Source organism: Notolabrus celidotus, chromosome 9 (assembly GCF_009762535.1).
Source record: "Notolabrus celidotus isolate fNotCel1 chromosome 9, fNotCel1.pri, whole genome shotgun sequence".
Classification (NCBI taxonomy): Eukaryota; Metazoa; Chordata; class Actinopteri; order Labriformes; family Labridae; genus Notolabrus; species Notolabrus celidotus.
Window position 1 is genome coordinate 27,346,501 of NC_048280.1, and position 18,962 is coordinate 27,365,462.

The 18,962-nt window shown below is 41.4% G+C and overlaps 1 long non-coding RNA gene across 1 annotated transcript in view; it reads left to right on the forward strand.

The window, feature by feature from the left end:
• The window catches only part of LOC117819245, a 51,991-nt gene extending 36,869 nt beyond the window's left edge, over nt 1-15,122 (forward strand). Inside the window, exon 3 of the long non-coding RNA XR_004632491.1 lies at nt 14,363-15,122. This is a non-coding gene — a long non-coding RNA (uncharacterized LOC117819245). The remainder of the gene's footprint in view (nt 1-14,362) is intronic.
• Nucleotides 15,123-18,962: the final 3,840 nt, after the last annotated feature.

Genomic DNA, 18,962 nt, shown 5'->3' on the forward strand with positions numbered 1-18,962 from the left:
TTAACTGGACTTGTGTGGCCTCCTGTGATTTTTTTCCCCCTCTTTTGGCAAATTCAGAGGCACAAGCGTGAAACTCTGTGTAACATCTGAGTTGGACGACAGCCCGATCACCGCTGAAGGATTTATATGCATAGATGTTTCCTTCAGTGATTAACAATGGCAAACAAACACAAACTAGTTTCTCGTAAGCGGCTGACCTCCAAACCACTATTATTTTAATGCACCTCATAAATCTATGTGTTCCCTTCTCCTTACCACCATATGCTGGATGTTAGTGACAAATCTGTTGCTGCAACTTCTGAGTCATTAGCCCATTTCTTTTATTTGTAATCCACTTAATTTTAGCGGGTCAAATTGCCGTAATGATGTCCAACTCTCCTTTTGGCTGCTCACAGCGTAACTAATCCTGGTGCGGTTGGCACTCTGCTTCTGCACTGTGTCGCTTTCTCTCCCTCTGCATTTTTTCAAGAAGAAAAATGGCTTTCATTTAGGCGGAGAGAAACAGAGCATCAGGGGAGCACGGCCCTAAGGGTTTTCTTTATTACACTCCTTCAGCGACAAAACATACCAAAATGGCTTTATTCTCGTAATGAGACAGATCATTTCTTGGCTCATGCTGAATATGGGTACTTTTTCTTAGTGACCACCTTTGGCTTCATGCATTTGGCATTTGAAAATACCACAAACCATGGGAATCAGCTTTAACTGCATAAGCCATGTGATATTTGACTCGGTGTACAAAGCATTATAGAAGTTTATTTTTCTTTTACCTCTTTGTTCCCTGTAAATCGACAGTCTCTCCCCTGAGTCTCCATGTTTTAGATTGTTTAACTGAGAGGAAATCTGTGCATTGAACACTTTGAGGTTGACACAAGTGCTGTAGTTGAGTCACTAACCCCAAATCTGAATGAAGTCTTGAGTACTCAGTGTTCATGTCTTAGTCTGAGTCACTAAATGATCCTGCCAGCATGACTAAAGAAGGACAGTTTTTCCCCATTTTATATACTAAAAATTGAACTATACACATGATTCTGAAAACTTGAAGCTTGTTTATCAAAAACATGATTACAAAGTGCTAAACTCTTAATCAATGGTCTCACTCAAACATCATCACAAATCACTATTTTGCAAATCTCTTACTACAGACTGTATCAATTGTATACCAATAAATTAATGTTACACTAATGTAGTGTTTAGGGACTACTGAGTTGTTTGTTGTTTTATTTGTTGTGGTTTATATATTGTGTTCAACTTATTTGTTTTATAACGTATGAATAAAATAAAATCAAAACCCTTCAGCACACTTTGTCCACCTGGAAGTGCTGGCCTTCAAAATGCAACACCCTGATTACCAGTTACTCTGACTCATGTTGCACTTGTGCAAACTCAGTTGGAAAAGCACTTCAGTGATGTGTAAGAGTATAGAAAAGGCTTCAATTTACTCATATGTTAGGTGAGAAGATTAAGCAGGAACATCGCAGCCAATGAAGTCCTCTGGCCTCACCGGGATCAGAGGCGGGATACAGAGTGATCGGTTTCAGCTGTACATGTTGTATTGTAGTATGAATACAGTACATCTGCATAACTGAGGATTTTCTTTGCAGCATCTCTCTCACTTTAACAGATGAAGTGACAGAGTTGTGATACATGCTGACTAACATCTGAGTTGCATGTACAGTAGTAGAGCATTGTAAATGCAATTAGGACAAACAACCCCACATTTCATGAAAAAAAGAAAAAGGAAACTTATTTCCAGACATATTAATTAGTAAATGTATGTGGCCCTAAAACATACATGTATTATCATGTTTATGTGATGCTCTAGAAGACATGCATAACTAAGCTGTGTGCATTGTTTTGGAGAAGGGTATCAACGGAAGGGAAGACGGAGTAGCGGTTTTGAGTGCTTTGTTTTAATTCACAAGGGATTGGTGGAGTTTTGACAAAGTAGTAAAGGTTTGAGAATTTGAACCACAGTTACACAAATGTGGTTTTATGTGGGATTGGGTGATGGTGAGGTTATATTTTGTTTTTATTGATAATGCACTTTGGTTAGACTTACTATAATAGAAAAACTGTTATACTAATAAGAAGGCATTTAGTCAAAGATTCCAATCACCAGATCATGGTGTAAAGGTTGATCAAAAAATCCAGCCAGGCTTGACTGATGCTCCTGACAACATTTACAGTGACCTTTACACTGAGAAAGCAAAACAACCTCACTAACAAACTTATGATCAAGCATAAGCAATTTCAGGGCTCAGCTGTGCACCTACATCAAAAGGACAAAGGACACACCTCTAAAGACTTTATTCTTTATACAGAGATGATGGCTTCAGACACCACACGTGTTCACGGCTTCTAAAGAAACTAGGTAAACTGTTCTGTTTACGACTACCATTCAACTGCTACAGTCATTGTCATACCTATGACCCACAGAGACTATACTTTTAGCTTCACCCACCAGTCAGTTTGGAACTGAAGGAACCTTTTGGACGAGAAGTAGAACGTCTTTAAGAATTTCAAACAAGTCCTGTTGCCTTTTGGGATCAAGCTTTGGAAAATGCGTGCAAATATTAGTACGTTCCACTACCCTCCATGTTGGTGGGAGCTAGTTGTTCCTCAATGCTTTCTCCATAGCTGTCATAAGTATTTCTTACTTCCCCTTTATGTGCATGGAGCACATTCCTGCAGCGTCCTGTTCCCTGCTGCTGCAGAGGAGAGCAACTTTAACAGCCCTGCATGGCATTTTACAAAAAGTGAACACACACTCTCACTGTCGTTAACTTCCCTTTTTATTGCGCTGAAGTATCCGAGAGAGAAAGGTGCCCTATGAAGGATTTTTCATTATCTGTGTCTGCTGACTGGTTTACACATGTGGTAACGTGGTTTGAAGAATTCAGGGCTGAATTGTAAGAACTGGAGCTGAGAATCCTTTGAAATGAGTCATGGAGATACAGGATACACAAACCTACCCTAGATAACAAGATAATTACAATAAGGTGCACAGGGCACAATTGGAGGAACGGGTGTAGCTCTGCACCAACTGCTTGACCCCGACCAGGCCACCCCTCACCCACCTGGTCATCACAGTGTCTGTTAGTTGCCCCACACCCAACACTTAACAAATACACAACCCCGTCTGGTCCTGTTTTGCCTCTTCCTCCTCTCCAGCAGCCTCCACAGGCTGTGATACCCTTGACATTGTCTTCTGTGCTAATTCTCTGAGGTTAGGACAATAAACACCACACTGATGGGCCCGAACCCAGAGGAGGCCACACTTCCTGTCTGCACAAGCTGCTCTGTGGGACAAAGAACAGAGGACAGAGAGGAAAGAAGGTCAGGGAGACAGAGAGAAAAAGTACATGAGGCAGGGAAATGTGGAAAGAGAGAATGTGTCTATGAAGGAGTGAACAGACTGGGTGAAAGGAAAGATATCTGCAGAGAAGAATGTGATGCATGTCTGTGATTTGTTTGACTTTGGTATTTGTATCTTAACAGTCTAGGGAATATTCTATAAACAAGCTACATCTTTTCATCTTTTTTCACTCTACTTGAATTCCTTGTATCAACAATTGCTTTCATCCTTTTTGCCTTGAATCAAGTCCATCCATTTTTTGCATTTCTAATGGGTCAAACAAGAGAGACTGATTTGACTGCTGATAAACCGGCCAGCTTGTGGTGTGTTTTGAACAGTATCTTGAGTCTCAGTACTTTGCAGATGTATCCCTAGCTACCCTGTATGATGTTATCTCTATTCAAGACAGTCTGATACACAACAATGTCAGGGATGTTTGTTTACAACACACATATGAACTCCTGACATTAGTCCTATGAGTACTCTTTGACAGTGCAGTGGCTGGATGAAGAGTTCAACATAAAAAATACATTATTACTCCTAATAAAGGAGTGCTTCAATTCACAGTAAAAGACAGTCAGGACTGTTCTACCATGAGTGTTCATAAACTACACAATTTGAAACAATATGATAATAGATATACAAAAACAATAATAATCTTATCAGTATCAGACATCGGGAACAAGTTAAATCAGTATCAGCTCAAATAAATCCATATCATGCCTCCTTAGTATTTCTTAGTCTGGATTAAAAGGTAAGTGTGTTTGCATTTACTGTTCATGGCATGTTCATCATATGCTTTACATCCATTTATGTATGGCAGCTACTCTATGGAAGTCAGGATTGTTGTTGGCTTTTAACTTGAAAGTACTATTCATGAGAAGGGCCAGTTTTTTTTAGTATCAGTTAATGTTACTGAAGTTGCTCCAACTTTTGAGAGGTGTGAGTGAACATAGAGTCCCCTACATCCCAGGAGCTTTCTTAGCTATTTCAGCTGCCCCCACAAACAGATTTTATTTTGTATTATTTTGTAGGAAATATGATGGTTCCTAGGCTTCACACTGCTTCATCATTATCTTTTGATACTTGAGGCTGAAAGAAAGGCCCAGGTTAATTGTGATCATTAAAGATACTGACTGCTATAAAAGCCTTTTGGGCTTGAAGAGAGTTCAAACATGTGCAGAGCTGCAATCTTCTCTTCCTTTCTGTCTTCCTCTCTGTCTTTGAGACATCTGGCTGCAAGCATCTTTCAGATTCCATCAATACCACAGTCAGGGGGGAAACCCCACAGCTGAAAAAAGCAGCCTCAGCAATCTGAGTGCGGGCCAGCTCATATCGACTCCAACAAGCCCTCAGTCATCTCACAGAGCTCTCTGAGCTGCAGATCTGTGTCTGCCAAGAGGAGGGGAGCCAGAGGAATGAGGGGTGAGGTGCGAAGAGTGAGTTCATTTCTGCCTCAGTAAAAACCAGGGGGTCATTGGCAAGAAGAAGGGATCAGTCTGTGTCTGTCCATGTGTGTCTGTCTTTGAATGGCAGCGAGGCAGCTCCAGCTGTTGTGCTTCATCTCGGCAATTAGCTGTAATCAACTCTCTGAGCTCTCTGGGTGTTCTGAGACACTTTCACACGCTGGTGCTCCACCGGATATCCCTCATCTCCATCTTCCAATCACACACACATACATACTAGAACACATGCGCACACACGCGCACACACACGCACACACACACACACACACACACACACACACACACACACACACACACACACACACACACACACACACACACACACACACACACACACACACACGCCTACACCTACACACACAAAGTCTACCTGGAAACTTAATACTATAGTGTGAAGTTCTTACCCCCTGTAAAAGCAGAGTATGTACGAAACATGGGTATTTGTGCACGCGTTAAAGTGTGTGTGTGTGTGTGTGTGTGTGTATGTGTGTGTGTGTGTGTGTGTGTGTGTGTGTGTTTGTGTGAGTGTGAGTGTGAGTGTGAGTGTGAGTGTGAGTGTGTGTGTGAGTGTGAGTGTGAGTGTGTGTGTGTGTGTGTGTGTGTGTGTGTGCGTGTGTGTGTGTGTGTGAGTGTGTGAGTGTGAGTGTGCAGTTGTTTGTAGCCAGGTCTCTGTGGGCCTCTCCAGCCTGTGGCTCTTGCTCTGTTCAGGATCTACCATGTGCTGCACACATGTTCCCCTCAGCCCTGTGAATCAGTCTTTGTGCAGAGCAGCATCCTCTTCTGCAGTCACTGTTTTACCCTCAATGCAAACACTGACCTTGTCTGCCTTCCCACCTGTGTAGAAACCACCCTCACCATAATATACCGTGGGTGCATACAGCCTTGAAGAACTATGCACACACACATAGTTGAGAAATTCTTGCATGCATGCATGACAAAAATGGGTTTGTGGCCACAGGCACACAATGAACAGAGTTTATCCTCCACCTTTATTCCTATATACTGTGACTGATCCCTGTTACCAGGCGGATTACAGGACAGAGCTGTGAGCTTGTGGTGCCACCTCTCATCCCCACAGTGTGTGGCCCAAGTTGGCCTGAGGAGACACCAGAGGCAGTTAGGGACGACTGCTGCTCTGGCAACAGCTGTTTGAAAATTTCCACTCCCTGTTCCATTAAACAGGGCAGAGATGTGATTTACGTATTGTGAGAATAGAATCAAGTTTGCAAATATAGCTTCATGGTAGATATATGTGTGTGTGCATGCATGCAGAAATATGTAAGAAATTCATGTCTTAATTAAAGGGATAGTTCAGGGGGGTTGAATGAGGTACTAAATATTAAGTATACTAAATATTAAGTGTACTACCTACAGTAAGCCTGATTTCATTAGAAGGCACTGAAAATATCTAAAAAAGAAAAATACAACCTACCCCTAAACATTATTTTGTTAATATACTGACATTTTTAAGCGGCCTAATTATGTGTTTCCTCTGACCCTGCCAACAGTGGAACTTGAAAAAAGACAACTTCTGACAGTAGCACAATACATCTGCGTTTGCGCAAAGGGGTCTGGTTCAGTTTGGTACACGGTACCTAACCAACTCATTGAAGGGTGGAGCTAGACCATAGATTGTATAAATAATGGACGTAGTATCCGTGACGTCACCCATCTGTTCCTGTGAGCGCTGTTTTGAAGCCAATCGACGGCGGCAGCCATATTGGAAATGGAGAACTCAACCAGGCAGAGTGTGACGTAAAGGGGCAGAGTTTGAGCCTCTTAGCAGACAGCTATGTGTTCCTGTCCGGGAGTCAAGTCAGTCATGTCCTTATTTGGGCAAAAACTCATAATTTTAATATCTTCTGAAACACTGTGTTAGAAAAAAATTCACCCCCCATACAGTGTGTGTCGATAGAGAAACTAGCTACGAAGAGCCAAGCCATTTTTTGAACCAGGCTGTAAACATGTTAATTAATGCTGTAAAGCTCATCTTTTTTGAATTGGTGTCTATGTGGTTTCCGGTGTTTCTGCAGCCAGCATCAAGTGGATTCTTGATGAATTGCTGTTTATAACACTTCCACATGGGCTTCATAGTTTGAGACCGGAGGTTGTTGCTTGAGCTAGACACACTGCCATCTGTTGATTGAGAGAGAGATTGTACTGGATTATAACTCTCCTAACCTGATGTTATTTGATCAATTAACATGCACCTTAATTAATAATGACCCTGTTTTATGTGTAATTTTATTCATAAAAATAACAACATTGTGTGAAAACAGGGAAAGTCTCTCCACATTAAAGAAACAGATCAGGCTTTTGGTGTGTAAAGTATTTCAGTAGTTCTGCCACATTATATTTTTCATGCTTCTGACATAAACCTGGCTGATACGAAGCCAATGCAACCCTCAGTATATCATTTTATTGTGTGTATTCTGGCTGAGATATGCACATGACTCTTGGGAAAAATCAGCAAGCCTTTAATTCTCTAGATTTTCAGCAAGTGAGAGAGTCGTCTGATGCGCTGCTCAAGACGGCAGTCTAAACGGTCTAATCTGTTAAAATGCACGGCCAAATGAAAATCAAGCTGTTCTGGAGCCATCATGCAGCCAACATGTCTTGTGCGTGAAGTGCTGAAGTGTGCAGTTGGCTGTGTGAATGCAAGCAAGATCAGGGTTTACCGTGCCAAACTGTACTGGTATCAAAGATATTTTTTTATTTCACAGAGATGATGAGACATTTAATTATTGTCAAGGTCTTTTTGGCGCTTGAACTTGTGTTATCTGAAGCTGGTGAAATGAAGACGATGAAGAATGTGATTAAACTGATGATGGGAAAGTAGAGGGTCTCACACAACGATGGCATCAATGAATAGGAAGAAGAGAAAGCTATAACAGCAGTAAAAAGGACAGCAGTAATATAACAGGCTACCAGTCAGGGTGTATTGCATGTGGTGAGAACCGCTGATGAACACATAAGATTGAGGATGCATGGAGTGAATGCAAAAAATTGACAGTAACTCAGCATACAGAATATAGACTTACTGACTGAACTTTTGCAAGAGCGTCATATTACTGTTTCTGACACACTCGGATCTCTAAGGTACTCTCTCCAAAGTATGCTTGCTGTCCAATTGTATTATATTACTCTAACTGTAAGTTAGTGTTAGTCAGTGTTGTCCTCCAGCACAAACAGCCTCTTTAAGTCAAGCGCTTTGTCTGACAGCTGACTCTCTCATCCCCCCGCATACACACCTATACACACAGACAGTGAATCCCACTGATAGAAACATTTCCACACACATGTGAACAATGCACACATGTGAACATACACACGCATTTACCGGGCTGACCCTTTGGCCAGAGATGCTCAGCACATTCTTGTGGGGCATGTTGACACCCTGGCAGGATCTATGAGGAGGGTCTGGCATTGTGAGCATTTTGTTATTCAAACGTTTCTTCTCTTGTGAACATTTCCTCCCCCAACTCTGAGCCACAGACCAAATAAGAATCCAGCCAAGTATTTCACTCGCACCACATGCAACATGAGTGGATTTTGGATCCTTACATGAGTGGACGTATATTATTACTCTTCTCGCTCAGCTGAGTTTACTGCCTGATGTGTTTTCATGTAATTTTGCTTAAAAGTTTGGCTGTGGTGCAAATCTCTGCGGTGTGCAAACAACTGAAGATGTGGCGTTCCCAGCATGCACTGCGCAAATGGTAAGATACTCTAGACAGCCACAAAAACATTCACACGTACATTCACACCTGCTTCAAACATTTTTAAAACAACACATCGTCAAGTTATAGTTTAAGCAGCCAAGATAGTTTCATAAGTGCAACAACCTTTTGACTGTGGTAAAAAATTAGCACTGCACTCCCAAACTATCGTTGGACTCATATTTAATTTGGGGATTTCACCATGTACGGTATATCATATCCAGAGATTCAGAGAATTACCAGAATTCCCCCTTGGGGTCAATAAAATATGATCTTATCTTGAATCTGGAGAAATCTACTCAAATCTGTATAAAAGAGAATCGACAATGGATGGCCAGGATCTTTTGGCCCTCGAGCAGCATTGCATCAAAAACTACATGACTCTGGAGTGGAAATCCTCACATGGGATCACAATCCCTACCAAAATAATTGCCTGTGAACACAGTTTGCTGCTACATCCAGAAATGCAAGATAAAACTGTACCATGCAAAGTGTAAACCATATAAACACATGATCCAGAAATGCTCTTGACCTCTCTGGGCCATAACTCATTTAAAATGAACTCAGGTAAAGTGTAAACATCCCTGTGGTCTGATGAATCATAATTTGACATTCTTTTGGGAAATCATGGACACAGCATTCTCTGCTTTGAAAAGGAGAAGGACCATCTGGCTTGTTATCAGTGCACAGTTAAAAAGCCATCATCTGTGATGGTATGTGGATGCATATGTATCCGTGGCATGGATAGCTCACACATCTGGGAATACTCCATTAATGCTGAACAATATATTATTAGGTTTTGAGCAACATGTTCTGCCATCCAGACCATGCCTTTACAGGGAAGCAAGATGATGCTAACCACATTCTGTATAACAACAGCACAGCTCAGTATTAGAAGGGTCCGGGTGTTAAACTGGTCTGCCTGCAGTCTTTCAAAAGCTATTTTTAAATCAAAATTTGAATGGGATATTGGGTTGTAAATAAAAAACATATCTGCAGATTTGCACTTCCATAATTTATTCCAGAAAACGTCCCAGATTTTGTCCCTTTGAACTTTGAACCCATGTTTCAAATGACCTTTTTTCTCTATCAAATAGTCGTTGTGTTTCTTTTTTCTGCTGTGTTTCACTACATTGCCAGCTCTGTGATGAACCTGACTAATTAGTGGCAGCTTGTTGCGACCCAGCTCTATAAATAGGCTTCCTTGGGCCTCGAGCCTCCTTTTAGTCAGGGCCTCACAGTGGTCTCTGAATGTCTTTACCAATGTGGGGCACAGGACGGCTAATTTCAAACACATGTGCATAGGAAAAGGGTTTACAGCGAAGGAAAGCAAAGATTCTTCATCTTTCAAGTGATAATTACTTGATTCCTTCTCTGCTTCTCTCGGCGTTGGCCTTTGATCTCCTGCAAGTCGCTCTGCACTACAAGCATACAATTACAGAGTGCATAATGAGTTTAAAAGCCCCATATTTTACTGTTACATGTGTGATTAAGGATTCTCCTTTCCTCCCCTTTTCCCTGCTTTATTTCTCCCTGTGTATTATTCATCTTTTAAAATTAGTTTCTCTCCTGTTTGTTTTCTGTGTGTGTGTGTGTGTGTGTGTGTGTGTGTGTGTGTGTGTGTGTGTGTGTGTGTGTGTGTGTGTGTGTGTTCATGCCTCTTGACACATTCGCCACTGACTGTAGCGTGACTCAGATGCCAGTGGAACAGGGTGCGTCTCCCACTGCCCACTGCCAACTGCACATATTTTCGAAGTCAAGATTTGCAAATGTCTTTCAGAGAGAGCCCCCTCCCTCCCAAATAGCACAAGGGTCTGTGGGAAGGAAACTGAACCCCACTTCAGAGCTGCTATTAACTCTGAATAGACTATTGTGCTTTCTGAGTGTCCTTTAAAGCAAATATCTGAAATGTCAGAGTCCGGTTCTGACTTTAAACATAGGAAAACAATAGCACTAAACCTTTGTCCAAAATTACAAATTGCTCTCTTATTTGCTCCAGCGTTTTATGAAGTGTGTGTTTTTTCACTTTGTGTTCACATGCACTTAACTCCACAAACTTACGAGGCTGTTCAACGCTTCAGGGCTCAGTTTCTGGCCTTGTTTGCCTCCTCCCCCTGTCCTGCCTGCACCTCTCTCCATCCCCTGACCACTTCCTGCTTCCTTTGAAGCCCAGCGCCCCTCTTTCACGCTGCCAGACAGGATACCCCACATCCTGCAAGCGGCAGGAAGGAGCCTGCTCTGCTCGAAGCCCCAGATGCAAAATGTGTGCTCCAGCAGCCTCAAGCAACCCCCTCTACTCTGCTGGCAGACTCCCAACAACAAAAATGTAACTCCAGCACAAAATGGAAACAACAGCAACCACAGCATGCTTATCAAACTGAGCAAAACATCTCCAACCAAAGAAACGTTTAAACAGAAAACAGATCAGAATCAGTTGTTGGAGGTGCACCTCAAATCTGTGAGGATTTCAACAGCTGACACCAATTTACCCAAGCCTCTTTTTGGACGGGCTCGCCCATGCTTCAGTGAACACAGGCCAGACCTCCATCTGATGCAGAGTGAGCAGTGGTTTTGTTGCTGCACTGATAAACCACATGCAGATCAGGAATTTTATTTACCAGTATTCTTCAGAGGTTTCTTTAACTCATACAAATGCAGAGTCAGAGTCAGTCAAAGGATCAGCTCCTGTCTGACAAAATGGTCTAATAGTGGGTGACAGTCCTCTGTCTCAGCTTTTGGTTAAGTTCTGTGAAGTGCTGCTTAAAGGAAAAGGGAAAAAAAGGGCATCAAGCTGTTTGAAATGCATCTTAAATGAGGGAAAGTGTCACTCATTCACTCTACCTCCTCCACTGGCCTCCCAGTCTGTTGACTCATGTCCCAGGAAATGCAGTGTCTGCTCTGAGTCAAAAAAAGGAGCTGGCCTGTTTCAAGCTCCAGCTTTATTTAAAAGAGACGTTATTTTTGATGTTGACATGTATTTAGATTTTACTGCTAAATTTGATACACTGCAGCCTCTCCCTCCACCTCCGCCCAGTGTCGCAGCCACTCTGTGAGGTTGTCTGTTTAGTCCCTGATGTGGAGCTGCGCCTGTTTTCCCACCCGCCTGCAGTTTGAGGTCAAAGGGAGTCGACTTGAGACCTACCGCCCCGAGAAAAACTTCTCTGACGCTGAACTGTCGCTTGTTTTTTGACAGACATGTAAACTTGTCAGAATATTGCATTTCATCGCAGTGAAAACAGGCACACACCCAAAAGTCTTGGCCTCCTCCCAGAGAGTAGAGAGGGGGCGATGGCGGCCAGAATGAACAGGATAGCTCCAATACTTTGGCCGAGATGACTGTTCCCTGGCCAGCAGAAATCAGCCTCTCTGCTCTGTCAGCTCTCAGGTGTGGGAACCTCCACTGTGCCAGGCAGCCATCAAACGCTGTGCTATAATTTTAGACCATTAAGACGCAGCGCAGAGGTTTGAGAGCTGCTGTACAGGAAGCTGGCAGATAGATTCACACACCACTCCCAGTATGAAACGACCAAAAAGAGAGGAGATGGCAGGGAGATGGATTCATAAGCCAACTGAATACGTTCATAGAACTAGAGCCTCTTTAAGTCAGATCAGGTGCTTTGAATGTTTTTGCCTGCAATGACAATTTATAACTTAGTTTGCATTGTGCATACAAATTTGGCGCTGACAGTCTACAAGCTTCTTTTCGCTGCCAAAAGTGTCTCTGTGTGACTGAATTTGTGGCCCAAGGATCATAAAGTCTACCCATGGACCCTGAAATAGTCTCCTGCAGTAAACAGCTCCACTCACACTGAGACACAGCCAAAAATTCAACTACAGCCTTGAAAATATGAAACAGGACAGCCAGAAAATTATGAAGCAGTTTAATGCAGAGCTGTGTGTTCTATGGTCAGTGCTTCTTCATCCAACTTCCACAAGATGTTTGTTTCACTGTGACACACATATGTTTTGTGTGTAGTATTACTGACAACCTGTTTCAGACTTGGAAACAGTCATTATATACTGTATATCATCTTTAAAGTAATGTCTTTCACTTCCATAGTAAGCTGTATGAGGGGGTAAATCTTCTGCTTTTTGCTGTATGATGCAATGTTTGGGACATAATGCTATTGTAATACTGTTAGTAATAATACTGTGTACTGTGCTGTTTCTGAAAGAGGACAGAGAGCCTGACAATGGGTGTTTGTAAGCAGAGATAGGAGACATCTAGTGGCCTGTTTGGTTTTTGGTTTAACTGATTAGAGTAAAATAATAACTTGGACTTAAAGTTAATTATATGTTTGAACATAAGGCATTTCATTTAAACGGCTTTAAAGTATAATAATGTAACACATTAGTTAAATGCGGGACACTAAATACCAAAAATGTGTTATATTCCAGTGTATAATAATGTTTTATTAAAGATAAACACAGTAGAGCTCCAAGTATTTTTTTTTTACCTTGAATGGTACCACACATATCATGGATAATTGAGCTCTAAATATAAAATGTTATTATTTAAGTGTTTGCTCCATTTTCTTCCCTGGATGTCTCATCTCTCATTGCATGGCAAAGACTTTTTCTACATCTAATTTCTTAATTTTTTAATTGCTTAGCTGTCAAAAAGCTTTTAACTTTTTAGGTGTTAGCTAAAACCAGGAGTAAAATGTCCTCGAAAAACACCCTGCTGTTTGATATTTTCTTGTATCTAAATGTCTTTTCTTACACCAAAAGGATAGTTCAGTTTTTTGGCATGAGGTTGTTAAGGTACCTGTAAATACTAAAGCTATGTCCATACGTACACAGGTACAAAACACATTCCCAAAACATTTGTTTTTCAGGTCTCCATAAAAATGCATAGATGTTCCTTGTCTGCACCGCACTGATCAGCTGTTCTGACACAGTAATGGCAGTAGAGTTTGTTAGTTCAGCTCAGTCTTCACCTTCAACAGCTAACACAGTGTGGTCTGACATGGTAAACATACTGTGTGGACCATTGGCTGTGCCATTATTCAATTAAAAAAAGTATGTTCAGAAAACATACTTTGAAGAGGCACTGCCATTTGGATTTTTTTGTTTTTTGATTTAACTTCTAAAAATTGAAGAAAGTTGGTGAAACAGCGGCATTCGGTGATGCAATGAACTCTGGAGTGATGCAGGTTGCAACTGTTTGTGAACCGTTGGTATCCTCAGACTCAGAAAGGTTCTGAAATACCTGCAACACCAGGTAACTTGGCTTCTCTCTCTTTGTCAGAGAAGTTTCTTCTTCCCTTCTTTCCTTTGGTCTATTAAGTCTTGTTCTTCCTCTGTAAACTCCAGTTCACCACAGTGTCGTCATCATCACTGTAGGATCATTCACTTTTTTTGTTTGGCTGTACAATGTGTCACTTATGAATCCCAAATACTCAAAGAGCAGCCTATAGTATCCTTGCTGGTTGTCCATCTGCTTTCTCAACGAAGGACCCCTGTGGGTCATGCACTTACTATTGAAAAATATATCATACAACTCCTCTTCCAAACAAACCCTTAACCATCCTTTAAAAAGAGTTCCATTGCAAATCTGGTGGTTTCAGAGTGTGATCCCTAAATAAAATGTGCTTCTTTTCTTTTTTCTTTCTCTTTTTTTCTTTTTGAAATTGATTCAGTAGGTTGGCAATTTATCATTCAAAATGTTTTCTCCAGCACCGTGCCACTTTCATATCTTGCCAATCAAAACTCACATCTTGGCCCTACTTGCCCTGTTGATATTATCAAATGTGAATGATAGTGTTATTCATCCAGAGTTTTTAAATATGTCAATGTCTTTATTCTCTTTGATGCAGGTTAAATGAAATCTTCAGAGTCAAGCGTGAAGCAGCTGAGGAGTGGGACCACATGGAGACACACTCGCCTGCTGACTCTCCAGCTTTTAATATGCTTGAATTGGTGCAGGTGTTCATGTAATGCTAACCTCAAGGTTCAGCTTTAATTATACTCCTGACAGACTATGAGCTCCAATCTCACATCTGATGGTTTTCATGTCGATCATTTCTGCCACCCATTAATCTGGCTGTGTTTGGATAAACTTCTGAGGGTGTCATTTTTGGTTTAATGTGTTCGTGGGTCAGCAGCAGAGCCATGGTGTTAATTATGGGAGCAGCAGAGCTATCATACGCTGGCAGGGAAGACATTTCTGAAGTGTGGTTGCAAAATTTCATGTGATACATTCGTGTAAAGGGGGTTAGTCCTATAGGATGACTTGAAACTGTTAGCCGTCCATCGTTCACAGGTTGTTCTATTACATTTCTGTCAGTCGAGTCTTTTTTGTTCCAGATGTGTCTTTCAGCACTGATCTCCCAAGTTCAATATCAGTCCGAGTTAAGTACCAAGTCCCCTATGTTCAAGTGAGACTTTAGTCTTGGTTTACTGTGTGAACCTAGACTGACTGTGTGGGACCTTTTCGATGCGTCGTAAAGGGATTCAGCAGTTTTGTGTCTTGATCAAGCGGCCACCTCCGGTCTAAAAATATGAGTCCAATGCGGAAGTGATTAAAATGTATATCATCGAGGATCCGCTTGAGGCTGGCTCCGGAAGTACCGGAAACCACATACACACCAATTAAAAAAAGACAATCTTTACAGCAGAAATAAACATGTTTACAGCCTGGTACAAAAGACGAGTGTAGTCTGGATAGCTCATTCCTCAATCGGCACACTCTGTAGAGGGGGGAATTTTTGTCTAACGTGGCAATTTCGAAGATATTGAGATTACGAGTCTTCCAATGAGAGGCACAGCTGACTTGATTGACAGGCAGGAACACTGTAGCTGTTGGTTAGAAGGCTCATAGCCCGCCTCTTTACTTCACAATCGCTCGACAGCAGCAATATGGCTCCCGCCGACACTTGGCCTCAAAACAGCTCTTCAGAAACAGATGGGTGAAGTCACGGATACTATGTCCATATTCTATACAGTCTATGGTCTTGATATGAAAGTCAATTAGAAGTCACCTCAGGAGACAAACAGCTCACTCAGTCAATCAATTGCTTTATTCACACAGCAGCCATTTTTCTCTGATGTCACGCTCAGGGGGAAGCTCAAATGCGTTCATATTGTGGGGCCTTTATATTCCAGACTGTCAGCCATATGAAGGCTACCTAAACATCTTTGTCACTCTTAATGTGAAAATCTGAACAGAAATCTTGCCACATATTTTTTTATTTTATATTAAGTTACAGACTTTTCCCGACGATTCACTGGCTACAGATTGTCAGCGACTAACACTATCAATCAATGGCGTTCTGAGAATGTTAGCTTACATTATCTTAGCTAGTGAGTTCATTGGCTGATTATTTGTTCTAAGCTAACATTATGTTTGCAGTAGCTAACTAATATCATCTAGTCAGTCAGTGGCTAGGTGCTAACATTAGCTGATGGATTATTTTCTTCTATCATAAAATAACCCACATTTTCCTCCACATGTTTAGAGCTCATCGTTTTTTCAGTCACCCACTTCATTCTGGAAGTGATGAACTGATAACAATTACCAGAAACCCCAAATCTGTATGACCAAAAACACAGTCACTCACAGTGCCGACGTAATGTGTAAGAAAAACAAACATTCAGAAGATATGCATCACAGCTTGAACTTCCCAAAAATCAGGTATTCGCAACAATCACAAAATAACTTGAGAAATCATAAAAGGTCTGACAAGTGTATACACTGAGTAGATTTGCATTAACATTGACTTCATAAATCTATGAATAACCAATGTATCAAAGAGCCCTCTAGGCAACTGGTTGGCCATTAAATGAGAGTATGCATGGCTTTTTAGCAGTGACAGAGAGCTGTTTGTTGCTGGGCCTCACGGTCTCTTTGCTTAGGACAGAGGCAGCAATGCCACTGTGCCAAACGGTGGAGGCGGGTCAGTGCTCAGTCACACAGTGGCTGTAACACATACATCACGCGTGCACCTGTACAAACATACAGAGGGAAGAAGAGTGGCGTCACTGTCCAAGCTTGAATTTTAACTGGAATAGTGGGACACTTTTTACACACAAATAAGCTCTAACTAGGGTTTGTCTCTTCTTCAGGCGTTAGCACTGGGGGACAGATACCACGTATGCTGACTGACATATGGCCTACATGACTGCTGTATGAGCAAAGCATGTTAATGTTTTGTAATTTCTTCATGCAGTCTGCGGTTATGCTGTCCTGTTCATCTGGTTCAGAACAAGGACTCCTGCTTGCGACAAAACCAAAACCGCAGAGGCAATATATATTTTACAGCCTTATTTGCATCCAGCAGCTCTCAGCTTCAGTTCTTTATAGTTCAGAGCCTATAGCTTTGTGTTACTCAGCAATCTAACCACTCATAGATGAATGCAGACAAGCCGATGCCAAGCCTGTGTGGTTTTACGAGTGTGTGTTTAGGCATGTCTGGAAGGAGCAGGGTGTTATTTTATGTGAAAGGTTTCTGCATTGACAGATGCAGAACATTTCTTGGAAGAGGAGGCATCTTTTACAAGTAATAAAATGGAAAGAGTACTGCTGATTCATTATTTGTATTTTATCTGGATCAAGAAGGGGGTAAAAATAATTTTGTTGTTAGGGTTAATAGGAAGGAAACAAGTTTAACTTATTGCTTTCATGAAAGATCTACCTTTCAGAATCTTAGATCGGAGCAAGAATGCTAACAGCTCTGCATGGCTTTATATGAGCCCCACAGTGCTTTGAGCTAAATGACAACATGCTAGTATACTTGAAACGTCGAGGTTACCATGCATGTTTAGCAGGTATAATATTTACCATTTACCAATATTTACACCAAGACAGTTACTCAGGAATTTTACAATGCTAAAATTAGTTAATCAGCGCTCAACACAAAGCATAACTCACGCCAGTAGAGATGTCTTTTTGTTTTCAAGGTACTTGGTCATAAAGCAACAATTTGGTTAAATTTAAATGTTCACCGAAATAACTATATGCTGACAGATGATCTGTTCAAAAGTGAATCCAAAATACCACCCGCAATGGGCACTGCCTGAAGACGATGACATAGGACATGGATGTAGTCTCAGTGATGTCCCCTACTGGTGCTGTGCTGTCATTTTTCAACACTCTGGCACTGACATCTTGTGCATTTCGAGCAAGAATCAGGTATTTACGTCCTCCCCTCTCTGCTAACCAAAACACACATTTCAACTTAAACAACTTTTTGGTGACATTAAGATCCCTCAGGGTGATACAGTCCACAGCAGAACAGATCCTTGGGTTGGTTTTAAGCAGATACTCACAGTTATATAGAGTTCCATGACTCTTGTGTTAGTGTTAGTTATCTTCCCCTCTTCTCTGCAGATCAGTGCATATAGCGCAGCAGGAGTGGCATTTCTTAACAGAGCTTTCAATTATGGAATTATACCCTTTTTGATAACATCCAATAACTAATACTAAATTCTTCTGAAAAAAATAGACACTCAGCCAATAATCACGGTGGCAAGAACTAACAATTATGACATAAAGCATGTTTGAGTAACATTTATTTGACTTGTATTTAGATTTTCAAGTTTGACCCAGTCCCATCTGTTAATATGGATGGGGCAGGCTTTAAGACCCATCCTGTAGCCAGTCAGTAGGGGTAGCCCTGAATATATTTCTAAACAGTCTATGTTGGTAATATCTTTATTGTAACAAGGTTATATCGTCTCATTCAGCAGGTGTAATACCAGTGTCTGTAGCCGAGAGTGTAAGCGTGGTGAAATTATCTGTTAGGCACTTAAAGCGAAGTACAACTCAGGCCCCTCTGAAAATGCATATAATTCTGCAGGTACTTGTTTATAAAGCAAATTCAGGATAAATTCAATTAATAATTATTTTGGCAAAGCACCCTTCTGTGAATTCCAGTCAAATGTCTCTCTGTCTGGTTCCTGTATTTAAAGAGCTGACATGGGAGGAAACTTTAGTCACTTCTTGGTCAGTCTCAGTCATTTTATGCCAGTGTCTTTTTTGGCACTGGTTGTTTGAAAATTTAACAGCTTCACCTCAGTGTGTAAATGTTTTTACAAGTTTACTCACATTGTCTGATAGTTTGTGTTCTCACATGTGAAAAGGTGTCTGTCCCACTGCCTCTCCCCCATGTCTGTCTCACCCTCACAACATGAGCCGTTATGTATAACCTCAAATAAACAACCTCTTCAAAGTTGTGCTCTTTTAAAGTATGAATAAATTGCTGCAGGCCTGTAAACTTTAACAGCTGTTTGGTTGCTCATTTGCACTTTCCTGTGTGGCTCGTGTTTGGAGTGGAAAATGTCCCTAACTGCTCGCCTGTTATGAATCTGCTTGTTCCCGTAAAACATTTTCTGTATTTCAGAGGGAGTTTTTTTTTTCCAGTGCTTGGACGTGCAGCTCAGTCTCGACGTTTCTTTTCATTGAGGGAAACTTGTAAA